General features: G+C 43.6%; 1 long non-coding RNA gene across 1 annotated transcript; it reads left to right on the forward strand.

The window, feature by feature from the left end:
* Positions 1-2: 2 nt before the first annotated feature.
* On the forward strand, positions 3-5,415 carry LOC130110822 (uncharacterized). Its single transcript, XR_008810072.1, has 3 exons — positions 3-137; positions 748-803; positions 5,226-5,415. It is a non-coding gene; the product is annotated as an uncharacterized LOC130110822 (long non-coding RNA).
* Positions 5,416-25,993: the final 20,578 nt, after the last annotated feature.

Raw genomic sequence — 25,993 nt, forward strand, 5'->3', positions numbered from 1 at the left:
GCCTGAGCTGCCTCAGTCCCACCACTGTGGAGCCATCAGCAAGGAGGACAACTTCAAATGGAGCGATAAGGACTGTCGCCTCCAGCTGCCGTTTCTTTGTGAGAAAGAAGTTTGAGGTTGTCTACGTTTTTAAATCAGTCAGTACAAGTATAATCTACAGTATAATGTTGCTTCTGATTTCTCAACATTTTAATCACCTCATTTTTTTACTATATCATAGCCCAATTGATAAGTTATTTTATTCTAGTAATATGTACTAATCATGATGTTTTGCTGGCAGTTATACAAATGTGTCCTTTGAAAAAAAATCATAACAAAATTTTCTCTTTTTTGCCGACTGTAATATTTTCAACCCTATCTGATTTATGCCAGCTCAATTAAATATTTTAAGAAAAGTCAGACATGAGGCAGCATTCGCTGATCTCCTAATTATCATTTATTATAGTAGTAATAATTCAATAATGCACTCTATATGTTAGTAAGTCAAATTAAAGTACTTTACCACTGTGTAAATGATGGTGAAAGACTAAGTACGGGGCCATAAATAAATAAAAGCACCAAACTATTTTGGGGTTTAACGGCAATTTGGTAAAGCAAATGTTTGGTCGGCGGCAAATTCTAAATTTGTAAAGCTGAGGAAAGGAAATGTGCAAAAGCAAGAACTGTTGAAGTACATGGACATCACCCTGCAGCTAAACCCAGTTATCCTTCCTTACTGGAGTGCTTAATCCTGTTATATTCACACAGTTCAATTATGAGGAGGAGCGACAGCCACTTTATGAAACCAGACGTGAAAAATTCAGGTATTTATGAAATGAATTATGTAAGCTTATTGAAACACTCTTGTTTACCATCAACATTTGTTAACGACTGATTCTTCTACTACTGCTACGATTTGTTAACCACTTGTTTACTATTTAGACTTCACTGAAAATGTTCAAGACAAGATAATTACAAGGGAGCCTATATTCCATTATTTGTCAACTTCATATTCAAACTATTTGTGAACTTTTGTAATGTGATACACAAGAGGGAACGACCATCCCTGAACCGAGGGGTGGGGGGTGAGAGGGGGTCCAACAACCCTGGCATTTTTCGTGGCCTTGTCGACTTGGTGGTATCTTTAGATGAGGCATTTGAGGAGCACCTCAAAACTGCTAGTTTTCAAGGGCACTTCGAAGACTGTGCAGAACGAGCCTTTGGAATGCATGCTAGCGGTCATGAGGGGACATATAATGGAGGAGGTCAAGTCTTTTACAGTGGCTTGCAAAAGTATTCATACCCCTTGAACTTTTCCACATTTTGTCACGTTTCGACCACAAACATAAATATATTTTATTGGAATTTTATGTGAAAGACCAACACAAAGTGGCACACAATTGTGAAGTACAAAGAAAATTATACATGATTTAAAAAAAAAATTACAAATGAAAAACTGAAAAGTGCAGTGTGCAAAAGTATTCAGCCCCCCCGAGTCAATACTTTGTGGAACCGCCTTTTGCTGCAATTACAGCTGCAAGTCTTTTGGGGTATGTCTCTACCAGCTTTGCACATCTAGAGACTGAAATTTTTGCACATTCTTCTTTGCAAAACAGCTCAAGCTCAATCAGATTAGATGGAGAGCGTTTGTGAACGGCAGTTTCCAGATGTTGCCACAGATTCTCAATTGGATTTAGGTCTGGACTTTGACTGGGCCATTCTAACACATGGATCTGTTTTGTTTTAAACCATTCCATTGTAGCCCTGCCTTTATGTTTAGGGTTGTTGTCCTGCTGGAAGGTGAACCTCCACCCCAGTCTCAAGTCTTTTGCAGACTCCAACAGGTTTTCTTCCAAGATTGCCCTGTATTTGGCTCCATCCATCTTCCCATCAACTCTGACCATCTTCCCTGTCCCTGCTGAAGAGAAGCACCCCCAGAGCATGATGCTGCCACCACCATGTTTGACAGCGGGGATGATGGTGTGTTCAGAGTGACGTGCAGTGTTAGTTTTCCGCCACACATAGCGTTTTGCATTTAGGCCAAAAAGTTCAATTTTGGTCTCATCTGACCAGAGCACCTTCTTCCACATGTTTGCTGTGTCCCCCACATGGCTTCTGGCAAACTGCAAACGGGACTTCTTATGGTTTTCTTTTAACAATGGCTTTCTTCTTGCCACTCTTCCATAAAGGCCAGATTTGTGCAGTGCACAACCAATAGTTGTCCTGTGGACAGATTCCCCCACCTCAGCTGTGGATCTCTGAAGTTCGTGCAGAGTCACCATGGGCCTCTTGGCTGCATCTCTGATCAGTGCTCTCCTTGTTCGGCCTGTAAGTTTAGGTGGATGGCCGTGTCTTGGTAGGTTTGCAGTTGTGCCATACTCTTTCCATTTCCAGATGATGGATTGAACAGTGCTCCGTGAGATGTTCAAAGCTTGGGAAATCTTTTTATAGCCTAACCCTGCTTGAAACCTCTCCACAACTTTATCCCTGACCTGTCTGGTGTGTTCCTTGGACTTCATGATGCTGTTTGCTCCCCAATATTCTCTTAACAAACCTCTGAGGCCGTCACAGAACAGCTGTATTTGTACTGAGATTAGATTACACCCAGATTGACTCTATTTAGTCATTAGGTCAACATTCGATCATTCAGCAACTTCTGAAGGCAATTGGTTGCACTCAGAGAAAAGGGGGCTGAATACTTTTGCACACCGCACTTTTCAGTTTTTTATTTGTAAAAAAAATTTAAAATCATGTACAATTTTCTTTGTACTTCACAATTGTGTGCTACTTTGTGTTGGTCTTTCACATAAAATTCCAATAAAATATATTTATGTTTGTGGTCGTAACGTGACAAAATGTGGAAAAGTTCAAGGGGTATGAATACTTTTGCAAGCCACTGTAAATTTGTAGCCATTCAAGCAGATGAGACCACCAATGTTTCAACACAGTCTCAACTGGTGCTTGTGGTGAGATACATCGACACGACCCATGCAGTGCAGGAACGCTTTTTTGAATTTCTCCCTATTATTGATGCGATGTCTACTTCGCTTGCCAGTGTGCTTTTGGACAGACTGAACAGTCTTTTTTCCGACGGTGATAAGGAGAAACTCATTGCGCAAGCATATGACGGAGCCAGTGTGATGAGGGAAGAGCAGTCTGGTGTGCAACAAAAGGTTTGTGAGCATTTCAAAAATGCCCATTATGTGTATTTTTCTATGCGCACCAACTGAATTTTATTATGCAGCAAGCCACTTCTCACATCCAAGCAGTGAGAGTTTTCTTCTCCGATCTGGGCGGTATTGCCAGTTTTTTTACCTGGTCACCCAAACGCACCAGCATTCTTGACCAGATTGTCGCACGATGGCTGTCAAGAGCTTCATCCACAAGATGGAACTTTAACAGCAGAATCATCAACACCATGTACGAGAACCTAGATGACCTCATACAGTGTTTTGAATCCATCAGGACATCAGGTTCATTTGACAACACCATGTTGAGGGAGGCATCCAGCTTTGTGAGGATGTTGCAGGATGATGACTTCCAGTTTTTTCTGCAGTTATTTCATGAAATAGTGCCTCACGTTGACATGCTGTACCAGCAGCTGCAGAAGAAGGACATTGATACAGTCTTCATCAAACTTGCCCTCTAGAGCTTCACAAGCAGTGTGCAGGCCATAAGGTAAGATTAAATAATATTGTTCAATCCTTTTTAATACAGAACCTTGCCATAACGAAATGTATACATGAAGTAAAGCTATATTAGTGTTGGAAATTAGCATTTTCTTCTCATTTCTAAATTATATCAGGCCCTCACATTTTCATGTAATAACAAACACGGTTAGTCTGCTTGCCCTCAGGGACTTATATCCCATGTCGAACAAGGCAAAGCTCAAGACAGAACTATATCTTATCTACGAGAATCCAGAATTCAAGGGCTGCTGTGGTGCACTGGCACTGTACCAGGATCTACTGAGATACAACCTCCAGGAGACATTTTCTGAGACTGTGGCTCTGTTGAACATCCTCATAACCACTCCCATGACGACTGCTGAAGCTGAGAGGTGTTTCTCACCATTAAAGAGAATTAAGACATTCCTGCGAAAGGCAATGGGCCAGGAACGTCTGAATGCACTGGCCATGCTTTCCATGGAGGGAACTAGTCAGCAACATGCCTGATTTCAATGAGAGGGTTATTGATCACTTTGTTGCTTTGAAAGAGAGACAAGCAACATTTCAATATATGTAGTTTAAATAGTGACACATTCTCAATCTCTGTCTCTTGTCTCTGTCCCTCTCTCACATACACACACACAAAATCAGCTAAGTGTTGATGTTGATTTTTAATAGTTATTTTTTCATTCAATTGTTGTTTTTCAGGCAATATGTTCATTTCTGTTCATGTTTGTTCATGTTACTTTTTACAAATCTATACAAGTGGCCAGAAGCTGGGTGTTCATTTTTACAAATCTATACAAGGGGCCAGAGGATGGTTGTTCATTTTTACAAATCTATACAAGTGGCCAGAAGATGGGTGTCCATTTTTACAGATCTATACAAGTGGCCAGAAGTTGGGTGTTCATTTTTACAAATCTATACAAGTGACCAGAAGATGGGTGTTCATTTTTACAAATCTTTTCCAAATTGCTGTATTTCCCTTTTTACAAATGATATGCTTCACTTTCATCAGTCTTCATCAAAAGCTGTTGGTGTGAATTAGGCTGTAGCACATGTCTTTTCCATTTAAACCATGAGGTCTTTTGAAAAAAGCTGTGAATGTGTAACTATCAGAATTGCTTATACCTGGTTTGACCTAGTAGCACCTCATCATTCTGGTTTGGTCTTTGTGAAATGTGTAAAGCCAAGATGCACTGACAACACTAGGACAAGCCTCACTTTTTGTTACATCTGTCCCTCCTGCCACACCCTCCACCTCAAAAGCTGCTTAACCTGAGCCACTCCTCGAGTCTCTCTCTCTCTCTCTCTCTCTCTCTCTCTCTCTCTCTCTCTCTCTCTCTCTCTCTCTCTCTGTGTGTGTGAGTGGAGATAGGTGAGCAGAGCCTCACCAGCTGCAACACTTTCCATAATCAAGCCAACCTGCTATAAAAGACCAGCACTGCCACTTCCACCCTGCCAGATCGTAGCCTCTGAGCCGTCAGTGTACTGCATCCAGCCCTTGCTCGCAAATCTGTTTTTTGTCTGTATTTTTTTGAACCTGCTGATTGACTGATATTCTCCTTTTCACTGCAGTCATCCTGCTCTGCCTCCGGTCCCTGTTCTCCAGATTTTCACCTGCTCCAGATCTCTGCTCTGCCTGACTCTCTCCACCACCCACAGCCTCTGCCCCCGGTCCTGTTTCCCCAGCCTAAGGAAGCTCAGCCCAATTCCCTCCACTGTGTGTTGTCGCCTTAGCTGGCCCCCTGTAATAAACTCTGATGTCAGTTGGAAGCAAGTTTTGTGTCCGCGCCTGAGTCCTTCCTGAGTGTCCCGTAACACTTTTGGGATTTCTTTATTCTTCTTTTGTTACAGTAAATAGCCCTCTGGTGGTATCCTTGATAAAAATTAAAAAAACAGAAATTACAAGATGTGAAGAGCCACTTCACTTTTCTATTTTCTATTCCACTTCCCTATTCTATTTTCTATTCTATCCTATTGCTATTGCCATTCTATTACTATTTATAGTTCAGGGTTGAATGGGTACACTTTCATTTGCACTTAAAGATAATTAAGCTGCACAAAATCTTTAAAATGTTCAGGCAATCTGTTCAAATAGCCAGACTTTGTATTTACTGTTTGTTTCTGTAAATAGATTGTTTGTGCAATGCTGAGGAATTTGAATATACTACCCTTTTATTACTTGCATTTCTATAAACTATTGTGTACTTGCAGTTTATGTTTGTTATCATGTTTACAATCATACCATACCATTCTCACTTTTCATAGGTGACAGTTATATGAACGTTCATGCCATGCAATTTACTGGCACTAGATACTAAATATTTTCTATCTGATAATTAGTTATTGTGCCAGTGCTTTTGTAAGCCATTTGCAATGGAAAAAACCCCCAATACTTTAAAGAACTGTAAATTAATACTTCTGTTTTTGACTTGTATATAGTCCCCTTGTTTATTAATGGTAAAGCAGATATCTTTCTCCATGTTCAAAGGTATTTGAAGGTAAACTGACTGATGACAATGTATCTGTTGACTATAGTGGATTGATCATATTCATTGTAGAGCCAATATTTTTTATTTATGATGACTCCTGGATTTAACTTTACACAGATAGGCCTAGCATATAGTATGTAGCTTATCTAGCTAGAGGGAAACTCTTTGTGTTGTGTGTTTCTATCTAGTGGTTACCGGTGGTATTGCTATGTGAGTTGACCAGAAAAAAAAAAAACATTGTGACAATTGTCTAGCTACCTATTAATTTACCCATTGAACGGGTCACCTTAGCCATCATTGCAACAATTGCCCCCCCTGAGAAATTTGTCAAGAGCTGCCACTGGTTTGGAAACCATCCATGTTGATACCTTGGACATTAAAAGAGGGAAAACCAAGAGAGTGATAAAGTCAAATATTGGATAGTGAGACACAGATTCTTACACATGTAAGCAGCTATCATAAAAATATCTATCACAGTGATACTCAACCCGCGGCTCCTTTATGACTAGTTGTGGCTCTAAAAAAAAAAATATATATATATATATATATATATATAAAAAGCTTTTAAAAAAAAACAAAAAACATTGTCAGCAGAATTCATCAACATTTCATTCTCATTCATTCGCAAGTCACATCAATCTATTGCGCTCCCACCCCTCAACCGTCTGAACAACCAATCACAATATCTCTCAAGTCTCGCACTCTGATTGCAGGCACGAGAGACAAGGGCAAACTCAATCACACTGGGAAAACTGACATAGCACAAAGCTAAAATGGCGAAAGAACATATGACGCACAAATATGAAGAGGAATAGTGAACATTTACAGAGGACTGGCAACTCGAGTTTTTCTCCGTGTCCAGCGGTTCAGGAAAATGCATCTGTCTGCTTTGTGATGTGATTTCACAATTGAAAAGGTCCAATGTGCAGCGCCATCATGAAACAAAACACCCAAGGTTTAGTACCGACTTTCCGAAAGGTGGAGAGCCCTTAGCTGCTCAGAAAAACTTCTTCCACACTATTACTAGTCAAAGAGCGACAGAGGCATCCTACAAAAATCACACAAGAACTGATGAAAAAGATGAAGCCTTATGCTGATGGAGAAATGGTGAAGGATCACATATACTGCTTGCCTGTTTGACGTTGTTTCCCGAGAAAAAAGACCTGGAACGAGAGGTAAAAAAAAACTTCTACTGTGGCTAGGAGGTCATCAGACATTTCAGAGAACACTGAAAATATTCTTAAGGAGAAACTGTCATCCGCCGAGTTTGTCAGCATTGCAATGGACGAAAGCCTGGATATCAACGACACGCCACAATTACTCATCTTTGTCCAAGGGGTCAACAATCAGTTTGACATTACAGAAGAACTGCTTGACATAGCTCCACTGGTAAATGGAACAATGGGCATGGAGATAAAAACCGCTGTACTGGAAGCATTAGCAGGGTTTAACATTGGACAAGAAAAAAAAAATCACAGCATTCACAACAGATAGCAAGCTGGTGATGCTTGGTAGGAGAAACGGGGCCGCGGCTTTGCTGAAAGAGGCACTGAAAAACGAAGGAGTTGCTGAGGACATTTTTTATACCACTGTATTGTGCACCAAGTCTTTTTTGCGAAGTTCAAGTGTCTGAATGATGTGATGGCAAATGTAATCGAAGTGGTTAATTACATCAGGGCCCGTGCAAGAAACCACTTGAACTTTAAATTGCTACGTGAAGAGTTTAACACTCACTACGAGGATTTGGTGTTACACACTGTGATTAGATGGCTATCTAAAGGACGTATGCTTGCACATTTTATGGACCTGGTTGAACCACTGAAAGCTTTTATTGTCAGCTAAGGGGAGACTTCCCGATTTAACTTTTTGGATGACAAGGAGTGGGTGCTTTCTGCTGCTTTCCTGTGTGACATTACACAACACTTGAACGAACTTAATGTCAAGATGCAGGTAAGAAACAAGACCGTGTGTGAGCTCTACACGGCTGTCAGAGGATTTTCTGACAAATTGGATGTACTTGAACAAAGTGTCCACGGTACTGATTACCGCTTCATCCCCACCGTGCAGAAAGTGATGCTGCATGCGGATGCTGCCCCTGTCCTGTCAGTCACAATTCTGTGATGTGCGAACTGAGCTCAAGCAAAACTACAAATCAAGATTTTGTGACTTCAAGGTCAAGGCAATGTTTTTCTACTTGTGAAAAACCCCTTCCTGATTGAGGTCAATGAAATGAAGCAAATAAGCGATCAGCTTGGACTTGTGCAGCTTCAAATGGAGTTTGTGGAGTTAAAGGGCTCGGATGAATTTCAGCGTCTGTTTCACATTAAAGATGTCGTGGACTTTTGGAAATTGGTGGGGCATCTCCCAAACATATCCAGACGTGCAGGACACATCATCTCAATGTTTCCATCTACATGAAGCAGCATTCTCTCTGCTCTCAAAAATAAAATGTCACAACTGAAACAGATCGAGTCTGCAGTACACAACAGAGGCCCTTCGGATCGCCGTTTCCAGCACAGAGCCTGACTACAAATCCGTTGTGCGGCAGAAGGAGTGTCAGAAATCACGCTGAGTGAAGTAAGTTCAACGTTGCTCTTCTGACAACCCCTTCTAGTCTGAAATACTAATGTAAGCTATAGTAGAGCTGAAAGTCTGTTACCTTTTTTCCCTTCAGGGGGGAGACAGGAGAGAGAAAGGGGACCATCACAGAGAAAAGAGGCAGACTACCTGCTGTTATGGACTTTCATTATAAGCAATGTGCTGTGTTACCTGCAGTTATGGACTGTGATGATCAGCAATGTGTTTTGTGTTATGCTTTTATGGAGTGTGTGTTACCTGCTCTTATGGACTATGATGATCAGCAACATGCTGTGTGTTATGTTGTTATGGACTATGATGATCAGCGATGTGCTGTGTGTTATGTTGTTATGGACTATGATGATCAGCAATGTGCTGTGTGTTATGCTGTTATGGACTGTGATGATCAGCAATGTGCTGTGTGTTATGTTGTTATGGACTGTGATGATCAGCCGTGAGCTGTGTTATGCCGTTATAGACTGTGATGATTAGCAATGTGCTGTGTGTTACCTGCCGTTATGGACTTTGTGATTAGCACTTGGAAATCATTTAGTAATGATTGTTTATTGATACTGTTGAAACACTGCCAGTAATGACATTTGTGGTTGCAATGATAATAATAATAAATTACAGTTACTGCACTATACATCCTGCTTTCATTCCTTAATAACATATTATCCTTATTCTCAAATGCATAATGGTTTCAGGGAGAAAAAGGACATTTTTGGATTGTGGCTCTTGCAAAAATATTTTTTTGTCAATGTGGCGCCCGAGTAGGGCAAGGTTGAGTACCACTGATCTATCGTGTCAAATTTCCCATGAGTATGGCGATATTAGCAGTCAGAAAAGGCAATAAAAAAAATGTCAGGAGACATCGTGGCCGAACATGTGGCCGTAGGCACATCATCTGTCGACTGAGGGCACTCCGGACACTAAATCTGGCTCACAGAGTTCATATTACCAACTGCTCGGACCAAAAGAGCTGAGGTGGGAGGAAGAAGTGATGAGAATCCACAAGTAACAGAGAGGAGGAGATGGGAAAGAAAGAAGTAAAAGATGGTGGTGTAGGGTTGAGAGCAAGATGGGGCAAATAAAAAGAGGGGGAAAGGGGAGAGACACAAACAGAGGAGGAGAGTCAGGTTCAGAACACAAAGGAGGTGGGAGGGAAAAAGATAGAAGGGAAGGGAGAAGGACGGAGAGCACAGAGATGGAGGCCACACAGGTACATTATTCACAGCGTGAACAAACTGACTGCATGCTCCATCCATCACAACCATGCCGACCACAGGCTCATCCCCATAACTCATCACAGCTTTCCTTCTGTGTGCGCATGTGTTTTTCTATGTTTGTAAGCCACTTGGTTTTTGCTTGTAAACGGAAACAGATCCAAGTTTCACTCATCATTATGAGTGTGTGTGTGTGTGTGTGTGTGTGTGTGTGTGTGTGTGTGTGTGTGTGGTCATAGCTCATCCCAGGGAAGCTGTTTCTCAGTAAACACACTTTGCCACTGCTTCCATAAATCACTGACCACTAAAGATCGTGGCTGACAAGTACAGAAAGCCAACTCGAGAATTTCCTCAGTCAAAAGCACTGAACAAACACCACCACCCATGACATAGCTGTGCCCCTTTGTGTACCAACAGCTAAGCCATGACACTGCTTCCAAAATGTGGCCCCTAGAATATTCAGACAGGTGTGTAAACCTCCTAACTGAGGCAGGAGGAAAGATGAGGAGAACTGGAAAGAGCAGCAGGACATTAGAGAAGTGAGCTATTACCATTTAAATATCTCTTTTAAAGTCATTCAGACTTCACAGAGTAACTAAATACTTTGTTAATATGCTACTGTTGTAACAAGAGCTTTTATTTTGGAGCTTTATTTTGAAAAGACTGGCTGTGTTTCAGGTATATGTGTGTGTGTGTGTGTGTGTGTGTGTGTGTGTGTGTATGTGTGTGTGTGTGTTACGCTGTCCAACTTGTCGGATGTTCACAGTGCACACTGCTGCATGTTACTGTCAAGCTTTGCCATTCCTAGATAAAGTTAATTCAAAAGACAAGAAGTTGTCGTAGGGTCCTTTTCTCTAAGCTGGAGTTACCACATATTTTTGATGATGAAGTGAACTGGTTTTTCATGGACGTGTCATCCTGTTTTTGTTAGCTGAGATAGGCTACAGTGTGCTAGTTAGCTAGGCAGCTATGAATGAGCGGCAGCGCCAAGGAAGAGCAGCGCGGGGATGAGGAGCCTTGTGTGCAGATGGCTACATTTGGGACTATCAGTGAGTTTGTGGAGGGAAATGAGGACTGGATCGAGTATGAGGAGAGGTTGGGACAATTTTTCTCTGCAAATGGGATTACCGAGGAGGCTAAAAAGTGCTCTATACTCCTGAATGCGTGAGGGGCAAATATTTATAAGCTGATAAGAAACTTGGCCACACCGTGGAAACCGGGGGCTATCCCATATGATGAACTGGTCAGGCTCACGGGGAACCACCACAATCCAAAACCTTCTGTGATGGCCCAACGTTTCAAGTTTCACAGCCATTTCAGGAAGCCGGGTGAGTTTGTAGCCAACTTTGTAGCAGAGCTACAGCAGCTGTCAGAGTATTGTGAGTTTGGGGCAGTTTTGGATGATATGCTCTGGGACAGATTAGTGCGCAGCATTAATAACGATGCCATACAACGCTGCCTGCTGGGGGAAACCCCACCACTGACTTTCAAGAGAGCCCTGGAGATTTCCCAAGGGATGGAGGGGGCTGCTGATAATGCTAAGGATATCCAGAAAGGAAATGGAGGGTCGCAGACAGCAGCAGTACACCAAGTTAGGAGACAGAATGGTAAGCGTGCAAAGCAGGTGGGATGTTTTCGGTGTGGAGGGGCACACTATGCAAATGATTGCAAATTCAACAACACCGTCTGTCATGCTTGTAGCAAAAAGGGACAATTATCTAACAAGTGCAGTAATGCAAAAGGAAAGGGGAAGCCTGGACAGGGGAAAGATAAACATGCTCAGGCAGCCACACATCACCTAGAAGAAGCAGATGAGGAGGCACAGTGTTCCTACAACATGTTTGGGGTAGAAACAGATGAGGAACCACCCAAGCCCTATTATGCCACAGTCAATGTGAGGGGCTGGGACATTAAGTTTGAGGTCAATTCAGGGGCAACGGCATCAGTCATCAGTGAAGAGACCTACAGGAGGACATGGGGGTCTAATCTGCCTCCCATCAGGCCATCAAAGCTCAAACTCAGGACTTACATGGGGCAGCCCATACCTCATTTAGGGGTGTTACATGTGGACATTGCAGCTTAGGGCCAGAAAGCAGGAGCCAGGCTGGTGATAGCTAAGGACAGGGGGCCCAGTCTTCTGTGCCATGACTGGCTTCACAAAATCAGACTCAACTGGCATGAAATTAAGTATGCCGACACGACAGAGGACATTTTGCAGCAGTACAGTGATGGTTTCAGGAACGAGCTGGGCACACTGAGGGGCGTGACAGTGAAACTCCGTGTTGACCCTGAGGCCACACCACAGTTTTTCAAGCCTAGGTGGGTGCCCTATGCCATGAAAAGCAAAGCCGAGGAGGAGCTGGAGCATTTACATAAACTGGGCATCATTGAGCCCGTCCAGTTTTCATGGTCGGCAGCTCCCATTGTTCCAGTTTTGAAGGAGGACAAAACGGCAAGGATTTGTGGGGACTATAAGCTCACGGTGAATCAGGTCTCTAAACTGGAAGAGTATCAATTGTCACAGGTGGAGGACCTGTTTGCAACCCTGGCAGGGGGTAAGCTATTCACAAAACTGGACATGAACCACACTTATCAACAGCTGCTGCTCGACGACGACGAGGATTCAAAAGAATACATCACAATCAACACTCACAAAGGATTGTTCAAATAAAATCGACTGGTTTTTGGAGTGGCCTCCAGCCCAACCATTTTCCAAAGGACAATGGAGTCGTTGCTGCAGGGGATTCTGCATGTAGCAGTGTACCTAGACGATATTCTGGTCACAGGGGCCACGGAGGCAGAGCATCTGGCTAACTTGGAACAGGTGCTGAAGAAGCTCTCGGATGCAGGGCTGCGATTGAAACACAGTAAATGTGTCTTCCTGGCACCGAGTGTAACCTACTAGGGACATAAATCTCAGCTGAAGGGCTCTGGCGAGTGGAAGACAAAGTGCGAGCTATCAAGGAGGCTCCAAGCCCCAAGAGCGTCACTGAACTCAGATCATTTTTGGGTATGGTGAATTATTATGGAAAGTTTCTTCCTGACCTCGCAAAGGTCTTGGCCCCACTGTACAAGCTGCTTCATAGTGACACTAAGTGGCAGTGGAAGGAGCAGGAGGAAGCTTTCAAAGTGAAAGAACTTCTTCACTCAGCAAAGTTGCTCATTCACTATGACCCCGGCAAGGAGATCTCCCTTTCATGTGACGCCTCACCCTGTGGAGTCAGGGCAGTTCTCTCACGTGTGATGGAGGACCATTCAGAAAAGCCTATTGGCTTTGCTTCATGTACCCTGACAGCAGCTGAGAGGGGATATTCACAGCTAGACAAAGAGGGTACTGTCAACTATGTTGTACCAACTGCTCCATCTGGAATTCTTATGTTCATTTCAGAGGCTTACGGTAGCAAATGTAGTGATAGGTTCATTACACAGAACTCAGGGTTTCTTGACCATTTGCGTGCTGGAGATGAGGTGATGGGGAACTGTCACTTCACGATTAGGGACTTGCTAGAGGAACGGGATGTATGCTTAATCATGCCTGTGTTTACACGCAAGAACTGCCAGCTGACAAATGAGCAGGTCACTTGCACACGATGCATTGCAAATGTTCGCATTCATGTTGAACGAGCAATAAGGCGTCTTAAAGTGTACAAGATCCTCTCACAAACTGTGCCTATTCATTTGGTCCCTAAAATGGACAGGATACTAAAAATCTGTGCAGCTCTTGTAAATTTGAGAGGAGAGCGTATTTCGAGAAATATACACAATGATTTAACACAGTCAACATGACTAACCACCAGTGCTGTAATGTAACTAAGTACTGTACTGAAGTACAAATCCGAGGCACTTGTGATTTACTTGAGTATTTCTATGTTGTGCAACTTTGTACTTCTACTCAGAGGAACTTCTACTCAGAGGAAAATATTGTACGTTTTACTTCACTTCATTCGTCTGACAGTTTTAATTACTAGTTACTTTTCAGATAATTGTTCATACCATTACTGTCCAGTGAAAACCAGATGTGTTGAATTTGAGTGTTTGTGATAAACTGAAGGATGAAGTGTTCCTTTACGGGTTGAGAAAATTCTCCTACTTCTTCATCTGAATAAACTTTAAAAATCTCGTGGATTAATTTGAAAATCCATATCAATCACAAATCTGAACTTGGATACAAGGCCACTTCTTCACTTCATCTTCCCAATCATTTTTATATTACAGATGGAAAAGGTATTCTTATTTCACCCTTTTTGAGCTCCGTGAGGTTGTGTTCCTACATCATTATCTAATGTGGCTGGCTAGATCTACATGGATGACTGAGATACCGTACAAATCGCTCCAAGAAAGACGGTTAGCATAACATGGAAAACGCCGATTCCGGTTCAGTGACAGGATGCGCCGGAAGTCATGCCCGTAATTCACGTAAGGTATCATGGGGGCTAGGAATAAGGTGGATAAATGCAGTCCATTTACCATTTACTTTTGTTTATATAAAATGTATTTAGATGTGGTGTTGATATGCAAAGGGTGTGTAATTATCAATAACAAAAAAAGCATCCTTGAGTGGCAACTGGCAAGATAAATTTCATTACAATAATCATAAATCAGCTTTAAAACAAGCAACAGTGACTGTAACAGTTACTGTACTGTCATTTCTCAGCAAAAAGCAGGCCTTTTACAGCGAAGGGAGTCAAAGGTTGCACATGAAGAGCGCTACATGGATCCCCATGAGAGTAATTCATACAGCACGTAAGACTGATCAAGAAAGTAATTGGCAAAGATCAGAAGCGAGAGCAATGCCAACCCAAAAGCCAAATATACCCCCCTGCCTTGTATGCACAATGATTTCGTCATGTAATCCTTAGAACAACTCCAATTGGACTATACAAATAAAACTGACTTGACACCTCTTTGGAAACCAATCTGAACAGCTGAGACTTCACTGACAGGCCAAACTGGGCTCGCACCGAGTGCACACTGCCGTCTGCACGCTATCGGAGTGACACTGTGCATCTAACAAACCAGCAAACAAAATAATGATCCTAATGTTTGCAAAACGTATCACCGGACATTATTATACTGTTACAACTGCCAACACAGCAGCGACGACGTTGCTTTACACATTTCTGACTGGGGAGGGACCAGCCACACAACAGAGCGCATTCGGTTCATATAACAAACGGAGAGAAGGTTCAGGAGGGGTGGGGGTGGACCGACGGACATGTGAATGGTGATGAACCACATAAATTATCCAAAAACAGTCGATGCAAGAAACTCAAAAGAAATCAGAGGCCTAGCATAACAGTGACAGCATAAAAAAAACAAAAAATCAACAACAACAAAAAACAGCAGTTAATGAAAGTGACTCACCATTTGACGGCCATTTGAAAACAAAGTCCAACCTCCAGTCCTTTTTTTTTTTTTTTGATTGAGTGGGTAATTACAAGGTCCTAAAATTTGTTATTAGCTTTTAATTCCAACTAAATTTCCTTTTCGCTAGAATATCCTCGACTCACTAGCTAAAAACAATATGGCTCCGTAACGTACTTGGCATTCGCAGTCGTGCACGCCTTCTAGATGAAGGTCGGGCATTATGTCTTAAGTGACAGCCTGTCAAAAACCTATGCCCATAACAGGTGGAGATTTCCGGTGGACATCGCACTTTGAGTAGACGTGTTTTCTGCAGCGGAAGTTTGGTGAAGGCAATTCTCTTAAAATTCTACACTTTAAATAATTTGCACAGCATGTCGACCTGAAATAAAAAAAAAATAAAAAAAATAAATAGTTTAAAAAGTTGTATCTTTTAAACTGTTTATTTATTTATTTACTTCAGATCCCCATTAATCACTGCCTCAACAGTGACTATTCTTCCTGGGGTCAAATCTAAACAATCTGAACATGGAGGTAAGTACTTCGTTATATTAATCAGTCACTTGGGACAAAGGTCTTTTAGTCAATATGGCATAAGACTCTGCATAGGAGAGGTGGAACTTAGAAATGGTCACACCCTTTTAAAGTTGAATTTTGATTGGTTAATCATGCTGTCACTCTACGGTGTGTATTTTTTTGGCTTTGAATTTGCAGAGAGCCTAGCCAATCTACACCATCTCATCTAATCTCATCTTCAGCCGCTTTTCCGGGGTTGGGTCGCAGTGGCAGCAAGCTAAGTAGGGCACTCCAGATGTCCCTCTCCCCAGCAATGCCCTCCAGCTCCCCCTGGGGGATCCCAAGGCGTTCCCAGGCCAGATTGGACATGTTGTCCTTCCAGCGCATTCTGGGTCTACCCGGGGTCTCCTCCCAGTTGGACATGCCCGGTAAACCTCCAAAGGAAGGCACCCAGGAGGCATCCTAATCAGATGCCCAAACCATCTCAACTGGCTCCTTTTGATGCAAAGGAGCAGCAGCTCTACTCCAAGCTCCCTCCGGATGTCCGAGCTCCTCACCCTATCTCTAACGATGAGCCCAGACACCCTACGAAGGAAACTCATTTCAGCCGCTTATATCCGCGATCTCACCCTTTTGGTCACTACCCAAAGCTCATGACCATAGGTGAGGGTTGGAATGAAGATTGACTGGTAAATTGAAAGCTTTGCCTCCCAGCTCAGTTCCTTCGCCACAACAGTCCGGTACAACGTCCGCATTACTGCTGATGCTGCACCAACCTGCCTGTCAATCTCCCGCTCCATCCTACCCTCACACGTGAACAAGACTCCGAGATACTTGAACTCCTTCACTTGAGACAACAACTCATCCCCAACCTGGAGGGAGCAATCTGCCATTTTCTGGTAGAGAACCATGGCCTCAGACTTGGAGGCACTGATTCTCATCCCAGCCATTTCACACTCAGCTGCAAACCCCCCCCCCCCCCAGTGTGTGCCGGAGGTCGCGTTCTGATGAAGCCAACGAAACCACATCATCTGCGAAGAGCAGAGATGTAATTCTGAGGTTACCAAAACGGACAAACTCCTCACCTTGGCTGCGCCTTGAGATCCTGTCCATGAATATCACAAACAGAATCGGAGACAAGGGACAACGTTGGCAGAGTCCAACACCCACCGAAAACGTGTTTGACTTTGTGCCAAGAACACGGACACAGCTCTCACATTGGTTATACAAGGACCGCATGGCTTGTAGCAACTGCCCCGGTACCACATACTCCCGCAGTATCCCCCACAGAGTGCCCCAGGGTACACGGTTGTAAGCCTTCTCTGAGTCCACAAAAAACATGTAGACTGGCTGGTCAAACTCCCATGCCCCCCTCAGCACTTCCGCAAGGGTAAAAAGTTGGTCCATTGTTCCATGGCCAGGACGGAATCTGCATTGTTTCTCCTGGATCTGAGGTTCGACAACCAGTCGGAGCCTCCTTTCGAGCACCCTAGAGTAGACTTTCCCAGGGAGGCTGAGCAATGTGATGCCCCAATAATTGGAGCACACTCTCCGGTCCCCCTTTTTGAATATGGGAACCGCCACCCCAGTCTGCCACTCCACAGGTACTGTCCGCAACCTCCACACGACACTGAAGAGGCGAGTCAACCAAGACAGCCCAACAATGTCCAGAGCCTTCAGCATCTCAGGGCGAATCTCATCCACACTCAGCGCCTTGCCACCGAGGAGCTTTTCATTTTTTTTAAAAAGCCAATCTACACCACCTGTTTTTTCGCTCTCTCCAGTAACCACTGTGAAAATATAATAAATACAAAAACAAAATGTTCGGCCTTGAAGAGCCTGACTGCCCCACTAGCTAGATAGAGACACAAAGAAAAAGATAATGTAAATGAGAGGCGAACACAGAAAAGAGGCTGACAAGAAAAAAATAGAGAAAATAAACAACAAGGAAGGAAAGCCAAAGGAAAGAATAAAAGTGAGGTGAAAGAGAAAAGGGATAAAATGAAGAGGCAGACAGATGTGGGATTGCTCCTAAAAGACACACAGGGGATATTTCAGATTAAAATCCAAGTGTGCCATTTTCCACGACCATTTGTTGATAGTGGTGCGGCAGACGCATGCATGCGTGCATGCACAAGCTCTCACGGACACACTGACACATGCACACTGACATATGAGCGTACAGACAGAAACACACACCTTCAGTGTCAGGTAGTCACAGGTAGTCGTGAAAAGGAGAGAGCAGGCCTCCTGGGAAGTAAGAGATACTCATCAAAACTATTTGGAGTCATGCAAAAGGACGTACACACACACACACAGACCCACACACACACACACACACACACACACACACACAGACCCACACGCACACACACTACACTCATGTAGAACTACCTGTAAAGTTGTAAAGTAAAACCTGCTAACTGTCACATAACCAGACTGGGGCTCACATGCAAATAGAAACACATCCACACACATGCAACAGGTCCAAAGACACAAATAGGCACATACACACACACACACACACACACACACACACACACACACACACACACACACACACACACACACACACACAATGATGCACCCACACACACCTACCAAACTGCCAGTGGAAAAAATAAAAATAAAAAAATCACACATCATGCAAGACAATTTCATTGTCTATCTCTAAAAACAGTTGTGCCTTTTTTCCCCCACACTCAGTGGATTTATCAAAGGCACAACGTGTCTGTTTGCATGAGAGAGAGAGAAAGAGAGAGAGAGAGAGATTCTTTTGAACCATAACCCACAATATGACTGTTTCAAATGTGTGTCAGACTGAAGAAGTGGAGGAATAGAACAAAGATGAGGAACTCCCCATTCAGGCACAGCTAGTTGAAGAGGCAGGGAGGGATGAGAAGGGAGAAGGGAAGAGGGCATTGGAGGGAAAGAAAGTGAGATGAGCAGTGGGTCCTTTCAATATTTCATGTTATAGTGCAAGGCAGTGGGCCCCTGGCAACAAAAACCTGAAATCTGTCACACATGTGCCTGCTGGTGACATGACAAAACACACAGCTTGTAAACTTGTCTGTATTGTCAGTGGAGCCAACAAAAGAGGGATCCAGATCAGGTCAACGAATATTTACTGATAACGAAAGTCAAGTTATGGGGTGTGCTGTCAGTAACCAATGTGTAGTGAGATTGCCGGGTACAAGTGCAATGAAAATGGTGTAGGTCGGGTGTCCGGGTAGTGTGGCGGTCTATTCCGTTGCCTACCAACACGGGGATTGCTGGTTCGAATCCCCATGTTACTTCCGCCTTTGTTGGGCGGCCCTACAGACACAATTGGCCATGTCTGCGGGTGGGAAGCCAGATATGGGTATGTGTCCTGATTGCTGCACTAGCGCCTCTTCTGGTTGGTTAGGGTGTCTGTTGGGGGGGGGCTGGTGGGAATAGTGTGATCCTCCCACGCACTACGTCCCCCTTGGCAAAACTCCTGTCAGGTGAAAAGAAGCGGGTGACGACTCCATATGTATCGGAGGAGGCATGTGGTAGTCTGCAGCCCTCCCCGGATCGGCAGAGGGGGTGCAGCAGCAACCGGGACGGCTCAGAAGAGTGGGGTAATTGGCCGTAGAAAATTGGGGAGAAAAAAAAGAGAGGGGGGGGAATCCAATGAACAAAAAAAAGAAAGAGAAATATGTGACAAAAATGAAAAAATGCAAAACCAATGGGCTGACTTACATAGCGAGCTTGAATCAGTTCTTACAACAGCAAACTGAAATCTGCAAATATGATCTTTAACATCTTTTAATTAAGTATACATAAAAACCCTGAAGTGATAACTCTTCCCTTTTGAGGCGGACAGTGTAAAGTGTGATGTTAACTCGTAAAGAAAACTCTCTTCCACACACACACACTCTCTAATTGTTTCAAGGTGTTTATTAAAATTGCTTTTCGGTTACTACTGCCCACTGGAGTAGTCATGATTATCATTCCAGTCCAGACTTAACCTTTCATGAGGCTTCTGCAGCTAATGGCTGATTCTTCAATACCTGCATGAGTAATGGTGTTTCAGCAAGGGCGTAGGTTTGGCTTGGAAGTTGGTATGGACATGTGAATGGGGTGGAATGTGTAGGAGGGGAGCTAAACCAGAGGTTATAACAGGATTAGTTTTGTAAACAAACTACACTAGAGATCTAGAGATCAATAATAGTGTACAATAACTACAAATTTGGAGGCATTAATGTTGGTGTGCTTCAAACATTTTTCTATCCTTGCAAGGACATTTTGAACAACTTTATTAATAACCAGGAGGTGGAGCTGGAGGTGGCAGAGTTGAAGATGCTAAGATTTTCACTGAGTGACGAAGGAGGACAGGATTAGGAACGATTATATTAGAGGGACAGCTCAGGTTGGACGGTTTGGAGACAAAGCAAGAGAGACAAGATTGAGATGGATTGGACATGTGAGGAGGAGAGATGCGGGGTATATTGGGAGAAGCAGAGATGGCAAAACCAGGTCCAGAAAGTACAAATCCAAACCATGTATTTCCTCTCCCCGTGTACTAAATCAACTGATTTCATTACCCTATCAAGCTGAAGAGTGGGGTTCATTAGAATCAATTGGTTTTGTACATGGGTGGAGCAAATACATGGTTAGGACTTTTACTTTCTGGACCTGGTTTTGCCACCTCTGGGGAGAAGGATGCTGAATATGGAGCTGCCAGGGAAAAGGAAAAGAGGAAGGCCAAGGAGGATGTTTATGGATGTGGTGAGGAAGGACATGCAGGTGGCTGGTGTGACAGAGGAAGATGCAGAGGACAGGAAGAGATGGAAATGGATGATCCGCTGTGGCGACCCCTAACGGGAGCAGCCAAAAGTAGTAGATTAATAACTTGGAAAAAACATCACAGAATAAAATCTTGCAAACATGTCTTGGGGAAAAAAAAATATTCTATAAGCAACACCTGCCTGATAATGACTTCTGCTTGCTGTAAAGTGCCATCATATGTTCAAAGGTAGATGAGAGTACATCAAAACTAATCAAAGATAGATGGGCTCAGGCATAACCCAGCCACTGAGGATGCACAAGCCAGTGCATTCTTAGTGCCAGTCCCAAGCCTGAACAAATGGGGAGGGTTGCGTCAGGAAGGGCATCCGTTGTAAAATCTTTGCCATATCAAAAATGCGGATCATAAATAAGATTTCCATAACGGATCGGTCGAGGCCCGGGTTACTAACGACCGCCACCGGGTCTGTTAACCAGCAGGGTGCCAGTGGAAACTATGCTACTGTTGGGCGAAGGAGAGGGGGAAGGCATGTCCAGAGGCAGCTAGCAAGGAGGAAAGGTAGGCGTTTGGAGGGGAGAGTCAGAACTTTCAATGTTGGCAGTATGACAGGTAAAGGGAGAGAGCTGGCTGATATGATGGAAAGAAGAAAGGTAGGCATACTGTGTGTGCAAGAGGAGTAAGGCCAGGAGTATCGGAGGTGGATTCAAACTCTTCTACCATGGTGTGAACGGGAGGAGAAATGGGGTAGGGGTAATTCTGAAGGAAGAGTATGTCAAGAGCGTGCTGGAGGTGAAGAGAGAGTCAGACAGAGTGATGAGTATGACGCTGGAAATCGAAGGTGTATTGCTGAATGTTATCAGCGCATATGCCCCGCAAGTTGGGTGGGGGATGGACGAGAAAGAAGAATTCTGAAGTGAGTTGGACGACGTGTTGGAGAGGGTACCCAAGGAAAAGAGAGTGGTGATTGGAGCAGACTTCAATGGACAACAGAGGTGATGAGAAGGTATGGAGTCAAGGAGAGAAATGTGGAAGGACAGATGTTGGTCGATTTTGTGAAAAGGATGGAAATGGCTGTGGTGAATACATATTTCAAGAAGAGGGAGGAACACAGGGTGACGTACAAGAGTGGAGGAAAGTGCACACAGGTGGACTATATCTTCTGTAGAAGGCGCGATCTAAAAGGGATTGGAGACTGCAAGGTGGTGACAGGGGAGGAGTGGAAAGGCAGTTGGTCCTGATGACATACCTGTGGAGGCATGGAGATATTTAGGAGAGATGGCAGTGGGGTTTTTAACTAGATTGTTTAACCCAATCTTGGAAAGTGAAAGGATGCCTGAGGAGTGGAGAAGCAGCATACTGGTACCGATTTTCAAGAACAAGGGCGATGTGCAGAACTGTAGCAACTAGAGGTATAAAGTTGATCAGCCACAGCATGAAGATTTGGGAAAGAGTAATAGAAGCTAGGTTAAGAGGAGAGGTGATGATCAGCGAGCAGCAGTATGGTTTCATGCCATGAAAGAGCACCACAGATGTGATGTTTGCTTTGAGAATGTTAACTAAAAAGTATAGAGAAGGCCAGAAAGAGTTGCATTGTGTCTTTGTAGATTTAGAGAAAGCATACGACAGGGTGCCGAGAGAGGAAGTGTGGTATTGTATGAGGAAGTCAGGAGTTGGAGATATGTATGTAGGAGTGGTGCAGGATATGTATGAGGGAAGTGTGATAATGGTGAGGTGTGTGGTTGGAATGACAGATGGGTTCTAGGTGGAGGTGGGATTACATCAAGGATTGGCTCTGAGCCCTTTTTTTTTGTAATGGTGATGGACAGGTTGACGGACAAGATCAGGTAGGCGTCTCCATGACGATGATGTTCGCGGATGACATTGTGATCTGTAGCAAGAATAGGGTGCAGGTTGAGGAGAGCCTGAACAGGTGGAGGTATGCACTGGAGAGAAGAGGAATGAAAGTCAGTAGGAGCAAGATGGAATATCTATGTGTGAATGAGAGGGAGGACAGTTGAATGGTCAGGATGCAAGGAGTAGAGGTGACGAAGGCATACGAGTTTAAATACTTGGGGTCAACTGTCCAAAGTAACGGGAGTGCAGTAGAGGGGTGAAGAAGAGAGTGCAGGGAGGGTGGAGAAGAGTGTCAGGAATGATTTGCGACAGAAGGGTACCAGCAAGAATTAAAGGGAAGATTTACAAGACGGTTGTGAGACCAACTTAGTTATATGGTTTGGAGACAGTGGCACTGACGAAAAGACAGGAGGCGGAGTTGGAGGTGGCAGAGTTGAAGATGCTAAGATTTTCACTGGGAGTAACAAAGGAGGACAGGATTAGGAACGAGTATATTAGAGGGACCGCTCAAGTTGGATGGTTTGGAGACAAAGCAAGAGAGGCAAGATTGAGATGGCTTGGACATGTGTGGAGGAGAGATGCTGGGTATATTGGGAGAAGGATACTAAATATGGAGCTGCCAGGAAAGAGGAAGGCCAAAGAGGAGGTTTATGGATGTGGTGAGGGAAGACATGCAGGTGGCTGGTGGGACAGAGGAAGACGCAGAAGACAGGAAGAAATGGAAACGGATGATCCGCTGTGGCGACCCCTAACAGGAGCAGCCGAAAGTAGTAGTAGTAGATGGGCTCAGGCATCTTAAGCGGGTGTTTAAGAAAGCACTCACACAGAGGACAGGGTTGACGGTGTCAAAAAGGATGGGTTTACTGAATAATATATGTAAACAAATATGTACAAAAAGGAAACAAAGCACTAGATAAGCAGGCTCAAAATGGTACCATTTACAACAGGCTGTAACGTGCTCTCACTCAGCTGATACAGAGCATGGGGCAGACGTACCTGTATGCACTTCACCAGCCCCCTGAACAACGGAATCCACACATGTAAATCACAGCTATTCCCTCACTCAAACTCAGACTGTACCATTACTCTGTCAGCACAGGCGTTTCTAATGAAACAAGCACAAAAATCACCTAGCCCCAGAGTGCACCTGTGCTGCTTGTCCTACTAAATGTCCTTACCAAGCCTCCCTTTCAGGGTGTCCATGAGTGAGTGATCACAATTTGCGACACATAGCCCACGGGGGGATTTGTGCGGCACTGTGGAATAAAGAAAATGTAATATACAGACATAGGTTATTTACGGAGCCCCTAAGGGAACATGGACGAATTGTTGTTTTGTTTTGTTAACTATCTCGTGCTCACGAGATACTAACTGGTGCGCACGAGTTACTATCTCTTGCGCATGAGTTACTATCTCGTGAGCATAAGATAAGTATCTGGTGAGCACGAGATATGATAGTACTACGGAGCACCTAAGGGGACATGGGCGAATTTTTTTTTTGTTAACTATCTCGTGCTCACGAGATACTAACTGGTGAGCACGAGATAGTTAACAAAAAAAAAAAAAGCCCATGTCCCCTTAGGGGCTCCGTAGCATATGAATCAGGATTAAAGTTAAAAAAAAACTCAAGGGTAGTTTGCTAAATTAACTATATGTGACGGAGGGCTAAGACGAAGAAAAGGGCCAACAACGCCACCTGGGGAATTGCACCCCAGGAAATACTATTTCTCTTTAAAGCTAGAGTTAAGGATTTGAAGCTTAGCCAGGCGAACAGATTCGCTACTGAAAAAGGACAGAGACGTGGTTCAAAAATATAAATACTTTGTTTAATTAATCAAAACAAGAAAGGACCGGAACTGAAGCTGCTAAGGAAATCGAGAAAAAACCCCCGATTAAAACCAAAATGAAGCAATTTAATCTTTATTACAAATAGTTTGTAAAAAGGATCTTTTAATACAATTAAGAAAATAAAAAAAACACTTTAAAATACCAAAAAATGCCCAGCCTACACAAATAATGGTAACCAAACTAGAAAACTAGGCTGAGGCCAACTGTGGAAGGCAGACTAACTGAGGAGTGCCCAGGGGTGCTACCAATACTCACCTTCAGTGCAGCACAGCAAACCCACAGCAAACTGGTGAACTCTCCACACGTGTCCCGGTGCTCCTACTCACACGCGCACACACACACACACACACACACACACACGTGCAGGGACCTCGACAAGTGCCTAGCCTCCCACAAGATGACACTCAGACCGCTGAGGGGAATAACTAACAAAATAAGTCAAATAGGTCAACAAAAAAAACCAAACTAAAGAAGGGTCAACCCAGTTAGTAATCAAAAGAAACTAAGGCAAAACGGCAGCAGGTGAACCACCTCCAGCAGGGAACCTTGACACCAGGAAATACTCCTGGTAACCAGCACAACAGTAGCAGCAAACACTTGAGGTTCCACGCTAGAAGTTCAGGAACTGCAGCACCAACTACCAGACACATGCGAGGCCGAGGACGAGAGAAGGCAAAAAAAGGATTGGACAGGTGGTCACAGGTGGTTTAGATAACCTGGCCCTGGTGAGGAGATCGGCTGAGGGAGGAGTCAGGCCTGGAGCTGCATTCACAACCACTCAACCTACCAATGAAGCATTCCCCACCACATATACCTAGCAAGCACATTCCCATATAGACATGCCTATAGCTTCCCAGCAAAAGTTTCCTCGACCTGCATCGAGTCAAAATGTGATGTTATTTCAACAATTTGCCAACATGAAAACATATAATCTTCGGGATGTGTTGATTTCGAGGAAAACTTTTTCGACGATAGTGTAACTGAATAAACACTGTTCCAAACAACAACAATATAACTTTGTAACGAGTGTGAATGGTAGTGTTTAAACATGAATTGTGTTGTTGAAAAGTGTTATTCTAAACACAATAAGCTATCATGTATATGGCCAACATAGGGGCTAAATCTATATTTTATTCCAGCATTTGATCCACTGTGGCGACCCCTAACGGGAGCAGCTGAAAGTAGTAGTAGTAGTAGCAGTAGTAGTAGATTTCCTTGTGTTCCATTTAGGAACTATTTTTCCTTGCGCACCGACACTTAAGAAATTCCCTTGGCCTCCAACCCATGTGCAATACATTCTTAATCGAGTTCGGCAGGGCATGCGAGTTGCAGTTAAGTTTTGAAAAGACATTCGATTCAAAATGTAAATGTATTTGTAGAAACATTAGCTATGTTTTTATCATTTGCATGATAAACTGTTGAGTTTGATGCTACATAGCATATTCTCATAGATATCTGGTTTTCATATTTGCACATACGAACTTGGGGCATGGGGCAAGCTTCAAGACCACACAGCTAGCTAGCCATGTGTTCTTGAAAGTAAAACATGTCCGTAGTTGGGTAGCAAAGCAGTTTTCCTGTGCATTAGTCCTGTGAGGTTTTGGTTATTTTTAGGACTCATTCTTCTCCATTTTTCCAGTCTTTATTCATGGCGAGAGGGTGATAGCTTCTGATGTTGCTAGCTAAATGGACTTG

The sequence above is a fragment of the Lampris incognitus genome, chromosome 3 (genome assembly GCF_029633865.1).
Source record: "Lampris incognitus isolate fLamInc1 chromosome 3, fLamInc1.hap2, whole genome shotgun sequence".
Classification (NCBI taxonomy): Eukaryota; Metazoa; Chordata; class Actinopteri; order Lampriformes; family Lampridae; genus Lampris; species Lampris incognitus.